The following is a 22,877-nucleotide window of genomic DNA, read 5'->3' as shown; positions in this document are numbered from 1 at the left end:
TCTCGCGGCCCGTTTAAAGATCCCTCCTTACCAAATTATCCATCCATCAGACTTTCCATTTGCAAAAATTCCTTTCCTAAGGTGGGAGAAAAGAAGAGAAACACAGAAGAAAAAAAAGGGGGGCGGGGGTGGGGAGGTATGATAATTATAAAGCATTAAAGTAGCCAGGTGCACTCTATTGTAGAAATTAGAGGTAATTTTTACGTAATCATGATGGTTTGTCTGATATGCAGTCTGTAATTTAATAATGTGATTCTGGTTGTTTTACATGTCGTCAAACTAGGGTAGAGCGGTTATTGGAAGAACTGGAGAGCTGGGATTCCAGGAGGAAAGGAAACTATGTCTAATTTTTATCAGTCTTGTTAGCCTTGATAGGGAAGTTTCTCTGATGAGCTCAGGGATGTCAAGTCAATAGGATCTACTTGAATTTCAGGCATGTTATGTAAAGAAAATCGAAAGAAATAGGAAAATAACTGTTAGAGTGAGTCAGAAAGGTCTGGAGTATATAAAATTCCCTCTTAACGGGTGAGAGATTTGATAGTGGATGTAGGGCTAAAAGATATTTAGTGAAGAAAAGTACTGCTGTCGAGTAGGAGGACATACAAAACGTTTCCGATTCTACCCACTGTTAAGACTTAACATCTGCACACTTTCTGGCACCTTATGGTCTTCTTCGGAATGTTCCGGCCATTCCGAGTTTTATGATCCATTTTCCTGGCAACTAACTTTTCCCTGTGATGCTAGATGCTTTTTCTAGTATGTCAGGTGTTATGAGTTGAGATTCTTAGGCAACTCTGCAGTAGCCAATTATTTAAGTCCTTCCTAAAATTAAGAAAGTGGGAAGGATGATAGAATTCATTAAATGTGAATCGTCCTTTCTGTCAATATGAAGACTATTAAACTTGCTGAAATAGGTGGTCTCAACGGAGATAATCAGAAAACATAAAACATTTAATTTCCTTTTGGTGCTTTTTCTGTGAGATATTAATCCTGATTAGTAACATTTCTGTGATGTAAGAGATCTCTGTCATCTGCATTTAATGCATGCTTGCAGGTGAGCTAGTTTGGAAGTTTTATGTGTTTCCTGTGTTAGAGTAGACTGCAACCAAGGAATTAGATTGATTATGATTTTGAATTTATAGTCACCTGCTACTTAAGTGACCATCATATATCTAGCTAATGAATGCTTTGTGAATTTAAAGTATTAATGGCCTCTGAAAGATGTAGTCTCTTGTCAATTAAATTATGAATTATGAAAATTTAATTTGTCCTTTTCATTTGGTAGATGAATATGGCTCATTCATACTCCTTAGTCTGAATGGAGACTTTGTATCTTAGCCATGGACTTTCCTATTCAAATCCTAATATGATTTCTACTCCATTTCTCTTCCAAATGTTCGTTATTTCCAAATGATAGCCTTTGGAATGGAACCAGATTGTTTTCAGTGTTTGTCAACTATTGCTTAATTGAACTAAATTTTTTTTTTTTTGTAAATGATAGCTTTATTATTTGTTTCCAAGATAACTATTGTGTGTCTCCTATGGCCCTGAGAACACTGTAGCATGTTTTCCAAAATAGCTTGTAATTAACTCATATTGAAGGCTATATTTGGGGATAGAGGTATGTGGGTGGGAACATGATTTGGAAATGCATGAAACCCACCTAGGCAGTGTATTTTATTGCCATACTCATACAGTTGAGAAGATAGCCGTGTGGATTTATTGTTTTGAGAACTGGTTGTCATATATGGTATATTGCTGCTTGGACTAAATTGCAGTCTGCTAGATATTGGCCTGTTCCTAAAAGAAACTTAAATAAAGCATGGGGGCTTTTCGGGGTTGATTTTCTAAAGCAGGAGAAAATATTTTCAGTGACGTTTTCCCACAAGAATATATTAGATAAGTTTTCAAGATGTAATATGTTTGAGTCCTCAAGGCAGATGAACAAATAGCTTTTGAGATGAATTATTATGCTTGATGGCCCCACGAGCCATTCAGTGTTTAAAGAGCCCACAACATGTAAGGCTCTGTAGTGGCAAAGAATTGCATGTGCCTTAAAATTTGGGGGTTTTACACATTCTGTATCTAAAGCGTAAATGGAAATGAACACATTAAATAATCTGGACTATTGTTTTTGTTCTTTCTGTTGTTATAAAATACTATTTACAACAAACCATCATGAAAATGGTACTGATTTTTTAAAAAATTGTTTTAAACTGGGGCAGTTAGTTTTGAATTAGGAGTAGGGGTAGTATTCCCTCCTTTGTTTCAACTTTTTAGTGATTATATATACATTTAGATTTTGAGTGCTTTTGAATTTTTAAACAACTGATAAATAAGGTCTATATAATGAGAAATCACAGGTGAAAAAATTAGTATTTATCTATAATTAATTTAACTAATTAAGTATTAGTTAAATACTGAAGATACTGAGAAAATGAAATTGTTAATTTTTTTCACATTCAGTAGGTATCCTTTTGAAACTGAGAAAAATCAAGCTGATTGTAAATTCATCTACTTGGTGAATTGGCTTTTTGGTTGTAAGTCTTCCCAAGTTAGGGTAACTGGCAAAATATCTGTCAGCATATAAATAAACTGAAAGGTAGTCCTAAGGAAATCATAGTTTCTAAAGTTCTTTTCAATTTTAACAATCTTATCAGCATTCATTTTATAGATAAGGGCCAAAGTAATCAGACCACCAAAATGAGAACACATGAGCTGTTAGTTAAATGCCTAATTTGTGCCTGAGTGCTTTATTTTCATTGTTGGTGATCTTCATGGTAGATCTAAAGGGTGAATATTATCCCCATTTTACAGATGATGTTTAAAGAGCTTGCACATTTTACCATAGGCAGTAAATGGCAAAGCTGTGGGCTTTTTTTTTTTTTCCCAAGTGTGTGTGTGGGGAGGGCGGTGAGGTGTGGTGAATGTATGTCCATATGCTGATGGAGAGGGAGAAGAGAACTGTAATTAAAAAGTATGTCATATTTTTTAATCAGAAGACCAAAATTGTACCACATGAGAATGCTTGAGCATTGTAAGAAATAAACGTATATCACCTGTTCAGGTTGACATGTCAAGTGTCATATTCTTATTCAGTTCAAATTTATTTATTCCATATGTTCATTAACTAATGAGATTATATTTTAATTACACAATTTTGTTGTTGTTGTTTACTAGCAAGACGAAGATTGACAGCAGTGGGCTCTTCTTCCCCCCCACCCCGTATGGCATTTAAAGTTTATTTGGAAAATGCAGTTACAAATAATAAAATCCTGAGATAACTGACATTTATTGCCTGATTCCATGATGGTCATGAAAGGAAATTAAAATGAGAAAACTCTAAAAGAAGAGCTGTACATATGGTTCTTCAAGGGAATTTTTAAAAATACTTTTTCGGGTGGGATTTCTCAGTTAACAGTGCATATTTTAGTATCAGTTGCTTTCTGAGACCAAAAATTCATCCCACATTGGCTTTTTAGAACGTGAATGTTATCTTTGATCTGGGCAGAGGTATAATTTTAATTGTGAAGTCTTGCTATTTAATTGTAATATGCTGGATTGGGATTACTTTGGCATCTGTTGATGAGATGCAATGAACTGGGGAACCAAGAACCTTGAAAGACAAGATAAAAAGGAGATGGGGTTTTCAGATATGAACCTAGTAATTAAGATTTCATAGAATTGTTTAGAATGTTGTCTACTTCAGTATTTTTTTCTCCCCCTTACAGCTATAATAACACTATATTAGGCCTCTGAAGTTGCTTGCTTTTTTTTTTTTTGCATAAATTCCCAAACTTTTCATTCTTCTTTACCCCCTTGTTTCTTAAACACTATTTTACTTCTCATAAAAAAAATAAGAAGTTGAAGCTTTTTGGCACACAAAATAACCTGGTGCACTTGAATGTATACAGCTAGCACATAGTATGATCCCAGCTATTGTGCAAAAATTCAAGGTAGTGTTCATTGTTGAGTTATATGTGTAGACTCAGGTGACCAATGTCCTAACGGCAATCTGATGTCATTGTTGAAAATTAAAACAAAACAAAACAAAACAAAAAAAACACCTCACAAATGTTAAGCAATACTATCAGCATTCCTTATTTGCATTTAAATGGAACATGTTATACTTTCAACATGTTTCAAGGAGCTAAATTAATAAGTCATCACTGAACTTCACCCAAATTTAGAAAGTCATTATCTCCAGTTTAGATTATTGCTTATTGAAAGGCTTTGCTTCTTCAGGGGAGGGTCGAATTTTTGGTTCTCATTCATGACGTAGGTCATCACAGAGGGTGAGGTGTTTCTCTGTGTAATATTTGTTTTTAGGGAACTGCAGAAGGGAGGGTTTAGAAGCCACTAATGATTTCCAGTTCATTAGCACCTCCAACTTCTCATGCCATCCTGTGTCTGCACCATCCAGGAGGTTCCAAAGTAACATGGTGTGCTACTTGTGTAGCAGTGCAGAAAATGTATTTTTATTTTTTCCTTAAGAACACGCTCTTGCTAGACCTAGGAGAAATGGAGCTGCACGCGTTCTTGGAAAAACCTATGTGGGAAACAAAAACTAATTAGAGCAGTAAATGTGATGCTCTCAGGTAATTGTAAAATAATTATTCCCCTTTAGCATCATCACTGTTTAATTGTGCCATCCAATATCCTCCTGCTCGGAATCCAGATGTGCAGGGATAGACACCTCCTCCTGGGAATGTCTTTTTCATTTAGTGTGAGCCTCAGACTCTTCCTGAAGGGCTTCTAAAAGAAAGGAGGGGGGGACATTTAGGGGAGGTTTTGAACAGCTTCACTCTCCCTGCTTGTTCTAAATCATGACAGAAAGTGATTACTTCGACTATTTTTATAGAAATACAATTCCAGTTCTCTCGTTGACATGCCTCGAGTGAGCACGTTGGAAATTTACTCTCTGACAGTGCCAGCTCAGAGTTTTATGAACTGTAGATTATACATTACGTTCACATAGTGAGAGTGATGTTGTAGAATCAGCTGATAATTTAAAATGTAATGCTAATAAATATGTAATCATATGGCTTTCACAGTGATCTATGAGTACAAATTCAGGTTTTGGTTAAATTTTAATTACTCTGTTTGAATGAATGCCTCACAGCCAACTTACTAACAAATTATTAGACCCATTTTTTTCCCTAAAGATTTATATAGATTAACTTTCGGTTATCTTGAGAATGAAGCATTCGGGTTTATTCTGTATTTTTCTACCAGGCTGATGTGGCCTTAAGTTCAGATTTCAAATAAATCTATTCCGAAGAGATTTTTTTTGGGGGGGCGGGGTAGTACCAGGGATTGAACTGAGGGATACTCAACCACTGAGCCACATCCCCAGCCTTTTTTTTTTTTTTTTTTTGTATTTTCTTTAGAGACAGGGTCTCACTGAGTTGCTTAGGGCCTCACTTTTGCTGAGGCTGGCTTTGAATTCGAGATCCTCCTGCCTCAGCCTCCCAAACTGCTGGGATTACAGGTGTGCACCATGGTGCCCGACCCAAAGAGATTTTCTAATCATCTTTTAGGTCAGCAGCAGGGTCAGAGTGAGCCATCAGGGTGACCCATTGACCAGGATTCCTTTTGTAGCAATAGTGTTTTAAATATGGGATATGTCTGCTGTAACTATGGGATATGTGTAAAGGCTCAACAATTAAAGAAATTTCAGAGGTTTGTCTTGTCAGTGATGCTGTGTATGGCTCTCTCTGTTGTGACCCTGGGCATCAAGTTCCCCCAGCCCAGTAGCTGCTTTATCTGACACTTGGAGGCTCCAGTAGGACTTCCTGCTTCCCAGAGGAAGGTGTGACTTTGCACTCAAAAGACAATTAACCTCAGCTCATTTGACATCTTGATGAAACTTTTGGACAACTTAAAAAAAAAAATTCTGTAGGATCATATAGTACACTCCTAAGTACTTCAACTTATATGCCAAGTCCAGAATTCTGTGTCTTTTTTTTTTTAATGCTGAAAAGTTTGATTCTCATGTTATTTCTGAAGAAAGTTCATAGCTTGACTTGGGCTCCTTAAATTTTAAGGTGATATTTTATATCCTTTTCCTTGAAGTATGTCTTTGTTTCAGTCTCCCTCTGTAGCAGAAGAGCTACTCCTTATGTATCTGACACAAAGAGAATCAGTTGCTTCTTTTGGGCTAAAGAAGCAAAATGTTTTGTTATTAACCTGGCAGTGCTTGATAGACCTAAATGTGTGTATGTGAATGTAAGTATAATTTTATAAGAGTCCATCTTATTGGACATAATTCTTCACTTTCTTAAGTATCTTAAATATCTTCCATTTAATGGTCTTTAGTTATGAAAGTTATAAAATTGTTGTATAGCATAACATGTATTTGCAGATTATTTTATTATGTATCATTGTCACTGAGAAATTTAAGGTTCAGAAAGGTTTACGTTTTGACCAACTGTATGCTGCAGATTACTCATACTGTTAGAAAAAATGACTGGGTTTTCAATTTTATTCCCCAGAATCTCAGATTATTTTAAAGGTTTTTTTTTTTTTTTTAAAGTTCTCTCTGATAATCCTGTCATATCATGTTGGGTAAAAAGTCGTGACCCTTCCTGGTTCTGTGGCTTAGTCTGTCCTTGCTGCAAAATCTAGGCACCTTGGGGGTCCTTCTTTTTCTCAGTGGCAGTTGAGATGTGGTTACTCTCAAGATCTTCTAAATTTGGAGTAGGATGGTAGAAAGACTCATCACAGAAATGTCTGGCCAGTAGCCCCTAAACAGACACTTTTCTTGTGCAGTTACATCTGATACAGACCAGACCAACTTCCTTCCCTTGCACTTTCTGGCTACTGCTATTGTTTTATATGACTTATATCATCAAACCATCCCTAATGCTGTCACAAGGAGTCCTTGAAATGTTGATGATTGTAATGGGAGTCCAGCTTGCAAAGTGAACATTTTAAAAAAGAGACCATGACCAGAGGTCGATGAGCCTATAAGGGAGTAAGAACTGAGTTGTCATAAACCACCTGGAACACACACAGACCTTCATACCCAGTTGTCTTTTTGGAACCCAGAGGAAGACACTGGGTGTCAGGCAACTGAAACTAAACAAGCGTGGGCTAAGATCTGACATTGCACTTTATCCTTGAAAAATTTTAGGGGAATTACAGAAGAGAAAGATACCATATAAAGCACAAGGAAGTGAAGTGTGTTAGGGCACTCGTGTGGATTTATTTAGTGTGCTTATTTGTTTGGCTCTTCACTCCTGATTCTTCGTACCCCAGCTTAGATTCAGTGGGGACACAGAATAGCACAGCTTTTTTTCTGATGCCTCTCGTGTTTTCCAGATTTATGGCTTTTATTCTGGTCTTCTCTGAAGCCTGTGTTGTTAGCTCTTTCCTGAACAGTTTCCTACATTCAGGGGAAGGGTTGCCCCCACAGTGCTTGACAATGTCCTGTTCAGGGTTGGAGCCTGGAGAGGAAAGCAGGGGCCAGACACCTCTGTCTTCACCTCGCTGAATCCTACTGGAGCAGCTGCGTGTTGCTGTGCCCAGAACTGTATTTTGACTTCCTGCATTATAGAAGGGGTGTTGAGTTTTCGGGTTGAGCATAAGGGTAGCATATTTCAGAATGATTAACTTTATGGATGTCATTGTCTTGGCCAGCTATATTTGGCTATGCTGCAGCTGTGTTTGCATTCTCAAAATTGTCACCAGGAGGCCCCCAACTGAAATTATTCACTCCAGTCCGTGCTGGTAACATCTTTCCTCATGACGTCCATTGTCCACCCAACCATCCTTTTTCGTGTCAGGATTTAGAGATAACACATGAGTCCTTTGAGAAGTCTGGCTGCTGTTGAGCACTGCAGACATCTTCCTCTCAGAGTGGCTTCTTAATGTTATTAAGTCTGTCCTTGTCCTGGATCATAATGCTACCTCTCAGGATTCTTCTTTTTTTTAATAACAAGCTGGTACTTCCCCGAGTCCTTGTTCTTCCTTCTGTTTTCTGCTTAGATGTCAAAAGTTGTTCCCAGCATCTGCTGATGGGTGGTGTTTCTTCCTGGTCTGTATCACAAGAGCACTTTGAATGCATTTTTACTGGACTTCCAAGTGTCTTGGAGGCCCTTGATGCAAAGGCTGTGTTGGAGAGGAGAGTTAAGAGGCAAATCACTTTTTCCCCCCTTGATTGACACTTGTCATAGAATTTACTTTTTTGGGGGGTGGGGGGGCATAGTACCAGGGATTGAACTGAGGGATACTCAACCACTGAGCCACATCCCCAGCCTTTTTTTTTTTTTTTTTTTTTTTGTATTTCCTTTAGAGACAGGGTCTCACTGAATTGCTTAGGGCCTCGCTTTTGCTGAGGCTGGCTTTGAACTTGAGATCCTCCTGCCTCAGCCTCCCAAACTGCTGGGATTACAGGTGTGCACCACGGTGCCCGGCCCAAAGAGATTTTCTAATCATCTTTTAGGTGAGCAGCAGGGTCAGAGTGAGCCATCAGGGTGACCCATTGACCAGGATTCCTTTTGTAGCAATAGTGTTTTAAATGTGGGATATGTCTATTGTAACTATGGGATATGTGTAAAGGCTCAACAATTAAAGAAATTTCAGAGGTTTGTCTTGTCAGTGATGCTGTGTATAGCTCTCTCTGTTGTGACCCTGGGCATCAAGTTCCCCTAGCCCTCAGGAAGAATTTAGGAGACTTTTTGTTTTTTTTAATACGAAAAACATTGCAATTCACTAGCCATGAGTGGGTTTTAATTTTTAGGTAGTAATGCCTTCCTCTTGGATCAGTGGTGTCAGGACTTGTCCTACACACAGTAGAATCCTTAGAGACCTGACTTTGCTCTAGAATCCCTCCAAGCAGCAGGGTAGAGGGCCATTCTTCATGGCAAGACGCCCTTTGCCAAGTATGTCTCGTGTTCTGGCTTGGCTTGTGATTTGTTTCATGCCTGTTTTTTCAAGTCGAAGTTGACTTGTCAATATGCCCCTCTAGAAAGTAAGATAATAAAATAGCCTTCTAACTTTTCCCACAAGAGTATTATGAGACTAAAGTTGGGAAAGGAATGACAACCTAAATATTTTATAGTTTCATAGTGCTTACCACTGACCACAAATTCACCTTCATTTCCTGGGAAGACCAAATATAATAGAACTTCATTACAACCGAGCATTTAATGTCTTCTCCCTCAGAAAGTTCATGCTTTAAAGTCTTAGACAAAGACCCATCAAACAATATTCTCTCCAATAAACTCGGAAGATGCTCAGTCCCTAGGACAACGTGATAAAGACTGAATTTTCTCCCCTCCTCTTTCTGCATGATGATTGAGAAATAAAATGCAACTCTTGTTCCAGCTGTGAACTTGTGATCAGACCTTCCATTCTGGGATGGGGTAAGGTGAAGGCCATACCTCCATCCAGGATCCCCATGTGTGCCTTCTGCAAAGCCCATCTCTGTGCCCACTGGAATAGGTTCTGATTTTCTTATAGGAAGAACATTGGTCACATCAGATGAAGGCTGTTTCTGTCATAATGGGAATCCTAACTCTAGCAGAGACCCAATCAGTAAGGTGACAGTCTTGATAGAATAAACATGGAGGAGGAAGAGTGTAGCCTGAGTAGCCTAATGGCCTCATGAGGTGCTCAGGCCACAGAATGCCTGGAGAACATAGGAGGAGAGTCTCCAGAGAACCTGGAGAAGGAATCTGGGTTTTTAAATTTTATTTTTAAATTTAACTAATTAATTATTTTTGCCCTACAGTGTGGCATAGAATGAGACAATAGGCACAGTGTGTATGTGACCTGGAGCATCTAGGTGGTGCTCAGCTGTAGCATGAATCCCAGTCATTGTGTGTGTGTGTGTGTGTGTGTATGTGTGTGTGTGTGTGTGTGTAATGAACAGGCCTTCCTTCTCCTTAGAGTCCTAAGAGATCAGAGTGGCTCTATGGCATAAAGATGTGCTCTTATTCCTTCCTACAAATCACTTGATCCATTTAGACTCGACATGACCAGGTCAGTCTGAAAGCCTGAGGCCTTGGGGTGAGAGTTCATGGGTCGCGGAATACTTGGCACCTTCTGTGGCTAAGAGTGTGATATTGACTATGGAGAAACTTCCTAGGCTGTGAATGTGACCTTCAAAACATAGAATCTCTTGCCTCACGTGGCAGGGAGTTTGCTGAAGGCGGGGGTGGGGTGACTTTGGCAATATCAGAAATTACTGCTGTGTCCAAGTTTTTTGAGAGAGAAAACAAGGTCTGTAACTAAAAGCTGAAAATAACTTTAGAGAAGGGAAACTTCGAGATTACTACCAAAATATTTGCCTTGGGTCTATGGCCATAAACAGGTTTTTTCTAGATATTGTGGCAGCAGGATATGAGGGATTTTGAATGTGAAATCTAGGTTCATAGTTGTAACCCAACAATCTGCTTTTTATGTGATTTTTCACATAAATGACCTTTCTTGGTTTTATATCATAGACCAATTTCTGAGTCTAGGAGGTGAGACTGTTGTAGGAGATGTGTTGGTGGACAGAGGACTAAAGTAGTGACAGGATCTCTTCATGCCCGAGGTAGAGTGTCACCTGCTGCAGACACGAGGAAGCAATAACATTGAATGTGAGGGTGGATACCTGTTCTTCAGGCGTGGCAGCAGCATGTTTTGTGATCAGCTTTCTTTTGAGGATTTCATTAGACTCCTGATAACTTCCCACTTACTTCTAACTTCATTGTCATATCTGATTTAGGTAAATAGTTGGCACCCTCTGGAGTGCTCTAGCCCCTATACTATGTATATTAGAAAAGGGTTCTCGGGTGTCCTTTGGTCCCCACTGACTCCCTTAGTTGGTGACTTTCTGCAGTATCCATTACAGCCATTTTTACTCCTTTCTAAAGTGGGCCCCGTGAGGAAGCAGTAGAATAATTGAGCCTCTAAAGAAGGTACCAGCAGATTTCAGATGATTGGTAGTCGTCACCAACTCATGGGGTACCTGGTCCATTTCAAGTGTGGTCACCCTCTCAACCTCTCTCTAGCCTTTTGCACAAATACATGCACTTTCAATAGGATCCCAGGTTTTCAGCAAATTGTAAATTTGTCTCCTGTAGATACCCATTGTAGAGGAAGGGATAATAGGAGAGTTTAGAGTAGAATTCACGCATGGGTTGGTCCAACCTACAAACAGTTTCATGCCAAATATTGGCTTGTCGAAATGCCTTTACTCTTGGCAGGAGACGAGCGCTGTAACCTAAGAGGATGTGATTTAGTGGAGTTTTCATGCCCCATGTGCTTATTGTATTCTTGCTACTGATGCAAACATTATCTATAATTACATTTTAAAGTGACTGAAAATTGCAGGCTTTGTTGAACAAAAATACAGCCAAAGAATGGAATGTATATCCACTCCACCCTCATTATAAGGCTTTCAGAAATCAGACTATAAGGCCCAATACCACAGTTCTCAACTACATGATACCAACTCCATTCTCTGATGTTTGAACACTTTGTGAAAATGCTGGGTTCCCACTGATGATCATGTAATTGGAGGGAAATGCTATTACTCCTTTAGCGCTTCACTTGGCCCCTTGTTGTCTCAATCACAGTAGCATCTCTTCTCACAAATCCTGTCTCCAGGATGTAAAACAAGAAACCACAATTTGATTTAGATCTAACCACAAAGGGCAAGAAAGTTGGTAGAGGGACAAACACTGTTGCCTTCCTGGGCAGGTGCGATCGCATCTCTGAGACCATGACGCTGTCGTCCCACTCCCAGATCCCCACCTAGGGCTGAACGTAAAAGAAATTTGTTCCTATGCAGACCTGCTGCATCATGGACTCCTCCCTTGTCCTTAGAACCAGGCCATGGCACCAGAAAGACATCCTGGCCAGATCTACTCTCCTAGACACAAGATAAGACGCGCTTTCTAATTTCAATGAGAGTTTTAAATCCCCTGGAATTTAAAAAAGAAAAGAAAAAAAAGATTCAGACACATTGTAGCTTAGTATTTTGCTCAGTGTTGATTAGGATTTTAAAATTGTTTAATGAAAAAAAAAGAAAATGTTGTTGGTTTTGATGGAAAACTAATGGGAGGAAGAAAATTGTGGTGGTGGTATTATTTTGTTTTTAAGGTCTTAAGTTTATAACCCATATTTTTTTCACACATGATGTATAAACTCACCTTCTAGGCCCCAATAGAGCCCTCTTTGTTGTTGTTGTTGTTGTACTGGAGATTTAACCTGGGGTCTTTTCTATTAAGCTATATCCCCAGCCCCTTCTTATTTTGAGACAGGGTCTTACTAAGATGTGAGATTGGCCTTGAAATTGTGATCCTCCTGCCTCAGCCTCCCCAATAGCTGGTATTACAGGTGTGTACCACTGAGTGCTATGAATCCAAACTCTTTGAAAAACTGAAGAAAAATTAGTGTGATGGCTTTAATCCAGAGGAGAAGCCAGATACTTGGCTAAGGTTACTCAGAAAACCTGCAAAACAGTCCGGATTCTCTTGTGTCCTTCCTTGAATTACAGGATAAACGTGGATTCTAGCTTTCTAAGTAAGGTCTTAGCAGGGAAAATTCTGAGAGATAGGAAGTCTTCGTAATATAATATAATTGCCCAATTGTAAAGTATAAACGAGGCCAACTCAATTTGTATATTTCACGAGATTCCCTCTGTGAATTACAAATACTCTCTTATGTTCAGGGCACTTTTTTTTTTTTTTTGACAGGTTATGTGGTTATGTCTCTAAGTGCCTGGGCCTTTGATAGCTTGGATTCTTAGCCAATCAGTAAAACTGACTTTAGGAAATGTAATTAGCCTAGAACCAAAGTAAATTAGCTTTTAAAGTTATCTAATTCTCAGGGTTTCTTGTGTACCTCTACAATAGCAAATTGATTGTACTCTGGTCTTGTAAATACTGTGCAAGTCAGAAAGGTACCACTCCAGTTGTTCCATTTGTTCCACAGATTGAATAGTTAAAATGAAGTTGGACAGCTGAGGAGTTGAGGATTTATAAGTCACAACTGACCTATTATTTAGCTGAACTATCAGCTGTTTTGTTGTCATAAGGAAACAACCTAAACATTTCTGTACTAGAATCTGTTCCTTTTTTTTTTTTTTTTTTTTTGGTACTCTATGATGCCTGCCAGTGAACAAGAGTGGCAGCTTATTTTAAAGCACCATTTCTTTTGATTTTTTAAATTTATTTTTTCTTCTAATTTGTTATATGACAGAAGAATTCATTATAATTCATATTACACATAGAGCCCAATTTTTCATATCTCTGGTTCTACACAAAATATATTCACACCATTAGTGTCTTTCATACAGGTTCTTGGGGTAATGATGTCCACCTCATTCCACCATCTTTTCTACCCTCAACCCCCCTCCCTCCCTTTCCCTCCCACCCCTTTGCCCTATCTAGAGTTGGTCTAATCCTCCCATTTCTAATGGAGATATTCAAAGTCTCACATGGACTGCATGGTTACTCGCTGTTCTAGGTGTTACAAATTTTGATCAAGTGTAACCGTTCTTAGATTTTAATAAGCATTAGACGTTTGGCTCTTCTGAGCTGTAGTCTGAGGCTGGTGACTTCACCTATTTTTCTTCAGGGAGACACTGGTTTGGGAATAAAGAAACGTGTGCCCTTTTGCATTTTAGGTTGTGTTGAATTAGTAAAGGATTTTCTTTTCTTTCTTTCTCTCTCTTTTTTTTTTTTTCTGGTACTAGGGGTTGAACTCGGGGACAATTAACCACTGAACCACATTCCAAACCCTTTTTTGTATTTTATTTTGAGTTGTTTAGAGCCTCACTAAATTGCTGAGCCTGCCTTTGAACTTGTGATCCTCCTGCCTCAGCTTCCTGTGCCACTGGGATTTCAGGTGGGTGCCACCAAACCAGGTGGATTAACAAAAGATTTTCTTGTTGGGACACAAGTGTTTCACTGTTTCAACTTTCCAAAGACCTTCATTCTTAACCCTGTAGATCAGCTGAGGTAAATATTGTGATATTGCGTCTCTTTTTTGGTTACATCTAGAACATTAAAAATATTTATCCCAAAGGCTCAGGAGGCTGAGGCAGGAGGATGGCAAGTTCAAAGCCAGCGTCAGCAATTTAGTGAGGCCCTAAGCAACTAAGCAAGACTCTGTCTCTTAAAAAAGGTAGGGGGGAGGTGCTGGAGATGTGGCTCAGTGGTTAAGTTACAGCCTGGATTCAATCCCTGGTACAAAAAAAAAAAGTCATCTTTTTTGGTAGGAACACTGGAAGAAATGGAATCTCTTGGGAATGTGCATTTCATCAGTACTCTGTGGTCTTGCTCATTGAATTGTAGAATGTGGTTAGTTTGTGGTGGTAGAAAACCAACATTAATCAAAAGTGGTAAAATTGCAATTCTATCTGAAAAAGCTGCAATGGTAGTAGTACTCTTCTCCAGTAGCTAAGATTGGATCTGGTGTGACCCACAAAATTAATTGTACAAGCAATGCAGTCTAAATTGTTATCTAGTCCATCCTCTGGCTCCCTGAATTTCCATTAGAGCTCTCTAATTTACCCTCGATCAGAACTGAGAATAAAGGGGCACAGATGTGTAAAAATAAGAGGAGGGGAGGGCACCCACTTACGTAGGCCTTCCACGTAAGACCTCCAGTTCTTTTTCATGCTCTTAGAGATCCAGATGCAGCGAGTCTGTCTTGCTTTGCTGGGGTACTCCAGTTTGTCCCTCTTGTCTTGGTGTCATTTATAGCATCCCTGTTTTACTCTTAAGAAGAGTCCCACATCATAGCTTATGTGATCTCTCTTCTCATGACTAGCCTGGTATCACTAGCTTTCTTAAATGTAGACGTGTGTCCAGTTATTAAAAGCCTAGCCACAGGACTAACTTAAGCCTCATCATAAAAGTAGTCACCCATGCTTTTAAATGTTCAGGAGAAGAAATTTCTAGCCCCTCTCCAACCCATTTCCTCGCCTAAAACTTTATAAGAGAACAACAGTTCAAAATTTCACAATGTTTTATTTATAGTGTTTCCAGAGCATTGACATCTTCCTGGCCACCCCAAGATGTGCCGTCTCCTTAGCTGTTGTTTTTTTCTGACCTAGATCCCCTGTGCTGGAAATTCCTCCATCCACCTCTCTGTCTGCCATTCCACCAGCACCTGGGTTCAGCATTAGACATCCCTGAGATGAGACATTCAGGGTAAACCTTTCCATTCCGTTCAGTTAAATTCATGAAATAACTTTTCCTCATTCTAGAAAGCTCAAACGGGAAGCTCAGATATTTCTGATAACTTTCAACTGAAGCGTGACCAGAGCCAGAAAATGATTTGATGACATAGCCTTTGTGTGCTCTCACGCTGTCCTTTGTGAAACAGGACCATCAAAGCCCAGCCCAGGCGTCCTGACCCCAGGGTACCCAGGTATATTTTTGCATTTTAATCCCTGGGATACTTTTTCAGTCTATAATTCTAACAGTTCTCTCTCATGCAGTGCTAGAATTTCAGGGGATTGGTGAAATATGTGTGTTTAAAATTGATTTCCTGATTTTTACATTTATACCCAGCTGTTTGTTATTCAGTTCAGCCATCAGCATCTGAGTCTCAATGGACCGTGTAATGTGCAGCTGTAGCCAGATGTAACGCTTCCTCTGCCTAAATGTTTCTGTTAGAAGCTTAGGAGGCAGGCTAAAGACTGCTGATAACTATGTTGCTTGCAGTAATTTACCCTCTGGAGCTACACAAATTCTGCTTGGCAATTTTATTTCATGACCAACAAGCAGAGCAGTGTTTGTGATCTCCATCCCTGGTAGTAATGTTGACACTGTGTATATCAAGCTTATCTGCATTGATATGAAAGGTACTTGTACAGTTAATTTGAACCACAGGAAGCCAGCTGATCTGCATGCATAAATACTCTGGAAGCAAGGTAGCACTTCAGAAACATCAGCCCGGATTCAAATCGCACCTCTGTTCAGATTAAAATAGGTCCATAAACTATTCTCTCCAGCAGAGAATTTCTTAGGAAAATTTTTCAAGGGAAAAAAAAATAATTTTAGGATCATTTCTCTTTTGCCGATCGTCAACCTTGTTTCTAATTTGCATTTATTATTCAAATCAGTGTTTCCTTTTGTATTTGTATGATGTATCTTTGTTTAGAGGCTACAGCTTCTACTAAATTTAATTACTTCCCTTCGAGGCTTTAAATTGAGGGCAGCTTCTATTAATTGTTAATTACTTTCCTCTGCCATTTACACAGTAAAAGTACAGTCACTAATTGAGGGTATCTTCTATAGAGTGACAAGAGGCTCCTTCAGTCTCAATATTTACCTTTTATGGGGTCTGATTTTAATTTCTCTAACCTTATCTCTTATTAAACATAAAAGTAGACATTCCATTGATATTTTGACCCTTCCTATGATCCAATGTCCTTAGACATCTCAGGTAAATGGGAATTATACTTGGCTCTGTGTTGCCCTCTGGTGGTGTCTTGCTCTCTTTGGGCCTCCTTAGAACAACCTTCCTGAGAAATTGGGACCCCTGGGTCTGTTCCCTGGCCAATTGGGATTATTCCCATAATAGACTCTTCCCTCATTTGGCTGAGAGAGGAACCATCAATATGACCTGAATGACTTTTTTTTTTTTTGTCAAGTATTTATTGCGTGTCTTCTACACATTTGGCAGTTTTGACCATCTCCTTAAAATTCCTCACTTCACCTCTGTGGCAGGAGATTCTTTTTCTTTTCTGATCACCCTTCATTTCTCCCCACCCACACCACTGCCCCTCAACTTTCTTCCTGCATCTTGACTGTGGGCATCTTGCCTTACTTGGTGGCTCTCAGCTTGTCTTTTTCTGCCTTCCTTTTGAGAGGCTTCATATCCTCAAGGCTGAGGATGAAGGGGACGAAATATCTATTTCTCAACATTCAACCTTTGTTTTGAACTGGTGGTCTCCTGAGGGTGCTCAGCAGCCGGGGATTAGAATCGGTCATGGTAGGTGGTGGAGTTTGCCTGCTCAGTGACTGGCATGTCCTGGATGCTCTTGGCTTGGTCACAGTCCCATTTCAACAGTGTTTTAAGAGCAGACTGAACACCACCAAGGGGTCTGTCACTTACAGAAAGAACAGTAAGAGTGTTTATGCATGTATTAGATTCAGGAGTCCCCGAGATGAAGCTCCCTTGTGGCCTAGCTTGGGCTGCTGAGCTTCTCACTGACATTTCAGTCTCTACTCTGAAATGGGTTTGCTGTGAAACTCGGCTGCTGTGTCCCAAGGTGTTTCTATCCCATGGTTCTGAAAATTTTAATTAAAAAAAAATCAAAGGTGGAGGTAAAAAAGGGTAGGGATAGAGGTTGAATTAATGAGCACTGGCAAAACAAAAAGCTTACTTCCCCATGATCAGAAAGCTTAGGTTTATGACCCAAACTCAGTGATTTTAGTTTGGAGCTTTTGTTGGATAATTAATTAATTAGTCGTAAAAATGTTCTTCAGCCCTTGTAACTCCACGTAGATGGTCATGTTCAATGAGGAGTCTGGCAGGCAGAGGAATCAGAGCTGGCATGGGGGTTGTGATGTGTCCCTTTGTTCTCTGGAGGTGGCTGCCTCTGGGAGGACCAAGACACACAAGCAAGAAGGAGCAGAGTCAGTGTTCCAGGAGTGGACATTTCAGCCTCCTTTGAGAAATGACTTCTTTCCCCACCTGAGCCTGGGTTCCTTGTAGAATCCTTTTGCCTGGCCTCTGGGCTTTATTTGTTTGTTTGTTTGCTTATTTGTATCAGGGATTGAACACAGGAGTATGTAACCCCTGGGCCACATTTATAGCCTTTTTTTATTTTTCATTTTGAGGCACATTCTTGCTCAGTTGCTTAGAGCCCTACTATGTTGCTGAGTTGGCCTTAAACTTGTGATCCTCTTACCTCAGCCTCCGGAGCTGCTAGGGGTTTGCCCTATATTACACCCTCAAGTTTTGCTGGTAGACGTGTGTAGTGTGTGAAATTGAATGGTATTTCCAACTGTAGTGCTTATTAAGTTATCGAAAAAGGATGGTTGTCGACTTAAGCAAGGTCTGAAGATAATCCTATTAGGAAGTGATTATTCAACGGCCAGAATGCATCAGAAGAGAGGGAGTTATGGGATGGTGGGAATCGGACAGGATTCTCTGTCAAATATTCTGCAGTCTGCAGCTATAAAAAATGAATTCTGCAGTGAAACAGAATATCCTTTTCAGGACTGATTTTGTACACATTACTTATAAATTTTTAAATCATAGGTAAATTACAAAAGAAGGTGAGATAAAACACTCTTAAGGGTCATGCTTTTCAGTGTACCATATAATCTCAGTATAAATATTCCACCTAAAACTATTTTTATATTTGGAACCCTATGTACGGGCTTCAAATCATAATTATTTTAAATTATACTGGTAGAGTTCATTATTATTAAAATGTCCTGGCAGCAATAAAACTCACTTATTAAATATGATTTTGGAGTTAAAACATGGGATGTTTTACAAATTCTTTGAGGTGGAGGAGGGATGCTTGGCACCTTCTGTAGGAAACCAACTGCTTTGTCTCATTCCATTCCCCACCCACCACCTTGGGGCAGTGTCCTGGTCATCCACACGTCCACACTGCTCTCTCGTGGTTTTGACCGTGTAAGGACAACAGCACAGAGACCTCTCTCCTGCACAGAGACCAAGATGGAGGGAGCCTTAGACCATGGCCCCTGGCCCTTTCTCTGGTACAGAGTAGGTGCAGGTGGGTCAAGTGGAAAAGGAAGAAAAGAGAGGAACTGTGTGTGGTTTTGCTATGGAGCTGAACAAGTGCTCGCGAGGCACCTCCTGTCCGTTAGCCTTTAGCATGTAGACAAAAGGCCTGTCGTCAAAGCTAGCATCAGTACTTGGAATGTCCCTCTTACCTACATGAGTCAGGTGAACTAAGACCTGAGAGCAAGAGCTCTGTACCTGCAGTGTGGACTCCAAATGCTGAAAAGGTGGAGCTCGGTGCTCAAGGTAGGCTTGGCTGTTTACCTCAAGAGATGTTCCTTGTTCCAATGTTTACCCTTGTACACATTTTACTCCTTTCTTGTACTTCATAAGCTTCTATACGCACATTATTGAAGAAAAAAAATCTTTAAGTGTAGAACTTTATCAGTCTTTAAGGCTAGTTTCATTAAAAATAAGGACTAATTGTCTATTACATTTTTACGTATGGATGAAAGTGCTGCTAGAAGAAGCCATGGGTCCAAGCAGTCCAAATATTGGAGTAGGTACATTTTTAAATTTCAAGTGACTTCTTCATGTATCTGTTGAGGGTGAGATGGTTCAGGAGGACAACAGTGTTATTTTCCCTGTTTTTCATTTCTTGTGGTACTGGGGTTTGAACCCAGGGTGCTCTATCACTGAGCTATACCCTTAACCCTTCTTATTTTGAGGCAGGGTTTCCCTAAGTTGCAAAGGCTGTCCTGGAACTTGGAATCCTCCTGCCTCGGTCTCCCAAGTAGCTGGGATTATAGGTGTGTGCCACCTGAGCTGGATCCCCGTTTTAATTTTGTCAACCTTATACTATCTATAAAAGTCATTGAGGCATTGAGGAGAACAAAGAGTGTGATAGTCTGTATTTAGACAATGACATTGATTTTTTTTTTTAATCAAAGACTTCTCAGAGTTAGATGTCCCTTAGGAAAATAAGTTTTGAAATTTTTTTTTAAACTGTTTTCATCATTGATCATGGGACCATGTGATTTTCAGGTAAGGTAGGATGGGGGAAATCTCGTGGCAGTCAAAGCAACAGAAAGGGTGGCATTTTTGTGAGTCGTCACTGTTCTCCGTGAATGGCCTCCAACAGTGTGGAGATAGGGAAGACACAAAATGGGTTCTCTGTTTTATAAAGACTATCTTGTATTTACTGCTTGCTAAGAGCTTAATCTGCTATAATAACATTTGCACATCTGATAAGTTACATCATATAATAAAAGTAACAATAGTTTATAAAAATTTTAAAGGTGTAACTTGTATGGAATTTTAATCATGGAGAAATAGAACTCTAAGCCAGCAGAGGAAAAAAAAATATTTTGTGCTGTTTCCTGAGTGGTGACTTATTTTGATGCAGTCACTTGTCCTGGATGGGTTGGTTGCACCCTTTGTGCCAGGTGCCATTTCCAGGTGGTGGGGAAGTGCTGCTTTTCAAGGTCCTCTCTGCATTCTTCCCTTCTGTCTCATGAGTTCTCCTCGTGCCATCCTTTCAGTCTTCCTCTCCCTTTTAGGGTTTTCTATTATTCAGGACTGAATTAAGCTGCCGTCCAGCTCCGCATCCCTGAGGGGTTGTGTTAGCTGCCCTTCTCTGGCCTCCTGCTACTCATAGTATCTTGTGCTCAGGCCACCATAATAAAATACAGAGGACTGGGTGGCTTCGAGTATAGGTTTTTATTTCTCACAGTTTGGAAGCTAAAAAGTCCAAGATCAAGGTGCCTAGAGATTGGTTCTTGAGGAGGACTCTCTTCCTGGATTGCAGACAGCCACCTTCATGTTGCTGAACAAGGAAGCTCCGTGTCCCTTCCCCTTCTAATAAGAGGACTCACCCCACCATGGGGGCTCCAAGCTAGTGACCCCAAGTAAACCTAATCTGCCTGCCCATCTCCCAACACCATCATGCTGAGGGTTAAGTCTTCCATATAAGCACTTGAGGGGTCAGGGACACAAATGTTCTGTAGTGGTACCATCAAGACAGTGACCCTGATCCAGGCATGGTAGTGCATGCCTATAATCCTAGCAGCTCGGGAGGCTGAGGCAGGAGGATTGCAAGTTCAAAGCTAGCCTCAGCAAAAGCAACTCAGTGAGACTCTTGTCTCTAAATAAAATACAAAAGAGAGCTGGGGAAGTGGCTCAGTGGTCGAGTGCCCCTCAGTTCAATCCCTGGTACTCCACCCCGCTGATCCCAAGACATTGTCCCTGATCCCAAGCAAGGGAGGAACCACTGAGTGGGAAGGAGTCAGGGAAGAGGAGGTGCAGCATCAAGACCCCACAGCTGTGAATGGTGCCTATGAATGTGTGCTTCAGGGTTTCTCTTTCAAAATCTGGAAAGAGTACCTGGAAAGTCATGCCAGAGAAAGTTCCCCAAATCCTCTGATATGATGAGGCTGGAAAAATAACATTAAAGTGTAGAAATAAATGGAATCAAGTTTGTAAGACTTCATATTAAAAATATGCTTTGTATGTCTTAGTTACTTCTCTCCACACATTTTAAATCTCTGCCCACCCCTCTGGGGTTTCCGCACATTTTCCTATGAAAATAGCCTTATGTAAAGTGATAGAAGTAAAGAGGTGGGCCCTCTTTTGGGCTATTACCCAGTGGGATCTCTGTGACCACTCCATTAGGACATTCCGTTGTACTCTAGAGAATACAGTACTTAAGCTGGTTTGTTTGGATGTTTACAAACCTGTGACTTTATCATTCTGCTAGGATTACTTGAATTTTTATAAAATTCTTCGATCTGTGTTTCTTTGATTATCTGGACTTGTGTATCCCATTATCATGTTTCTGGATTTTGCTGAAATGATACTATATTATGATCTACCCATTGCAGGCACAGGCTTGGGTTCATAATTGGCTTGGGATAGAATCAGGATAGGCTGGAACATCTGCATGAGCTATTTTTACATGATCAGAATTTCAATAATAATATGAAATGAGAGGAAATCTGGGGCTTAGCACTGTATTGCTATATCCAGAGATATAAGTTTTCTGTTATGATAGAAGGAAATTTTGTATTTACTCCCTTTCCTTTTAGATTTCTGTTGTTTTTCCACAGTAAACACTGTGTACAATTTAGAGCTTTTCAAAGCCTGGCAGCATTGCTTTCTTCCTCTTGACTTCAAACTCCGTGATCAAGGATTAGAGTTCCTGGGAAGCACGGTATAGTAAAGGTGGGAAGGAGGACACAACTGGTGGCTGTCTTTCTTGACTGCAAAGTTGGTACAACCACTCTGGAAAACGGTATGGAGATTCCTCAGAAAACTTGGAATGGAACCACCATTTGACCCACTTATCTTACTCCTCCGTCTAGACCCAAAGGACTTAAAATCAGCATACTACAGTGACGCAGCCACATCCATGTTTATAGCAGGTCAATTCACAGTAGCCAAACTATGGAACCAACCGAGGTGCCCTTCAACAGATGAAGAGATAAAGAAATTGTGGTGTGTGTGTGTGTGTGTGATACACACACACACACACACATACACACACACACAATGGAACTTTTTTTAAAGTTGCAGATGGAAACAATACCTTTATTTTATTTATTTATCTTTATGTGGTGCTGAAGATCAAACCCAGTGTCTCAAACATGTGAGACGAGTACTCTACCACTGAGCCACAACCCCAGCACCACAATGGACTATTACTCGGCCTTAAAGTAGAATGAAATTATGACATTTACCAGTAAATGGATGGAACTGGAGGATATCATGCTAAGCGAAATAAGCCAATCCCAAAGAACCAAAGGCCGGATATGTTCTCTGATATGCAGATGCTAATTCTCAATAAGGAGGTGGGCAGAATATAGTTACTTTGGATTAGAGAGAAGTGAAGAGGGGAGGGAGTACAGGGGGAGGAATGATAGTAGAATGAATCAGACATTTTTACCCTGTGTGCATATAACACGACCTGTGTAACTCTATATCACATACAACGAGAAGAATGAGCAGTTATACTCCATTAATTTATGATGTGTCAAAATGCATTCTACTGTCACGTATAACTAATTAGAACAAATTTAAATAAAAACAAACAAAAAAAAGAATCCCTTTTGGCTTTGAAGACTCACACTAATGTGTCTTCTACCAAATGAGATTTCATTCTGGCTTATCATTTCTTTTTCCCTGAGAAGCTGTGACTGACTTTTTTTTTTTAATTGGTCGAGGTACCA

The 22,877-nt window shown here is 39.9% G+C and overlaps 1 protein-coding gene across 8 annotated transcripts in view; it reads left to right on the top strand.

Annotated features, from left to right (window-relative positions):
• Celf2 (CUGBP Elav-like family member 2) overlaps positions 1-22,877 on the top strand; it is a 497,862-nt gene that overhangs the window by 197,834 nt on the left and 277,151 nt on the right. The gene's annotated exons all lie outside the window — the stretch shown is intronic.

This window comes from Urocitellus parryii, chromosome 9 (assembly GCF_045843805.1).
Source record: "Urocitellus parryii isolate mUroPar1 chromosome 9, mUroPar1.hap1, whole genome shotgun sequence".
Taxonomy (NCBI): Eukaryota; Metazoa; Chordata; class Mammalia; order Rodentia; family Sciuridae; genus Urocitellus; species Urocitellus parryii.
This window is presented reverse-complemented; position numbering and strand designations above follow the sequence as displayed.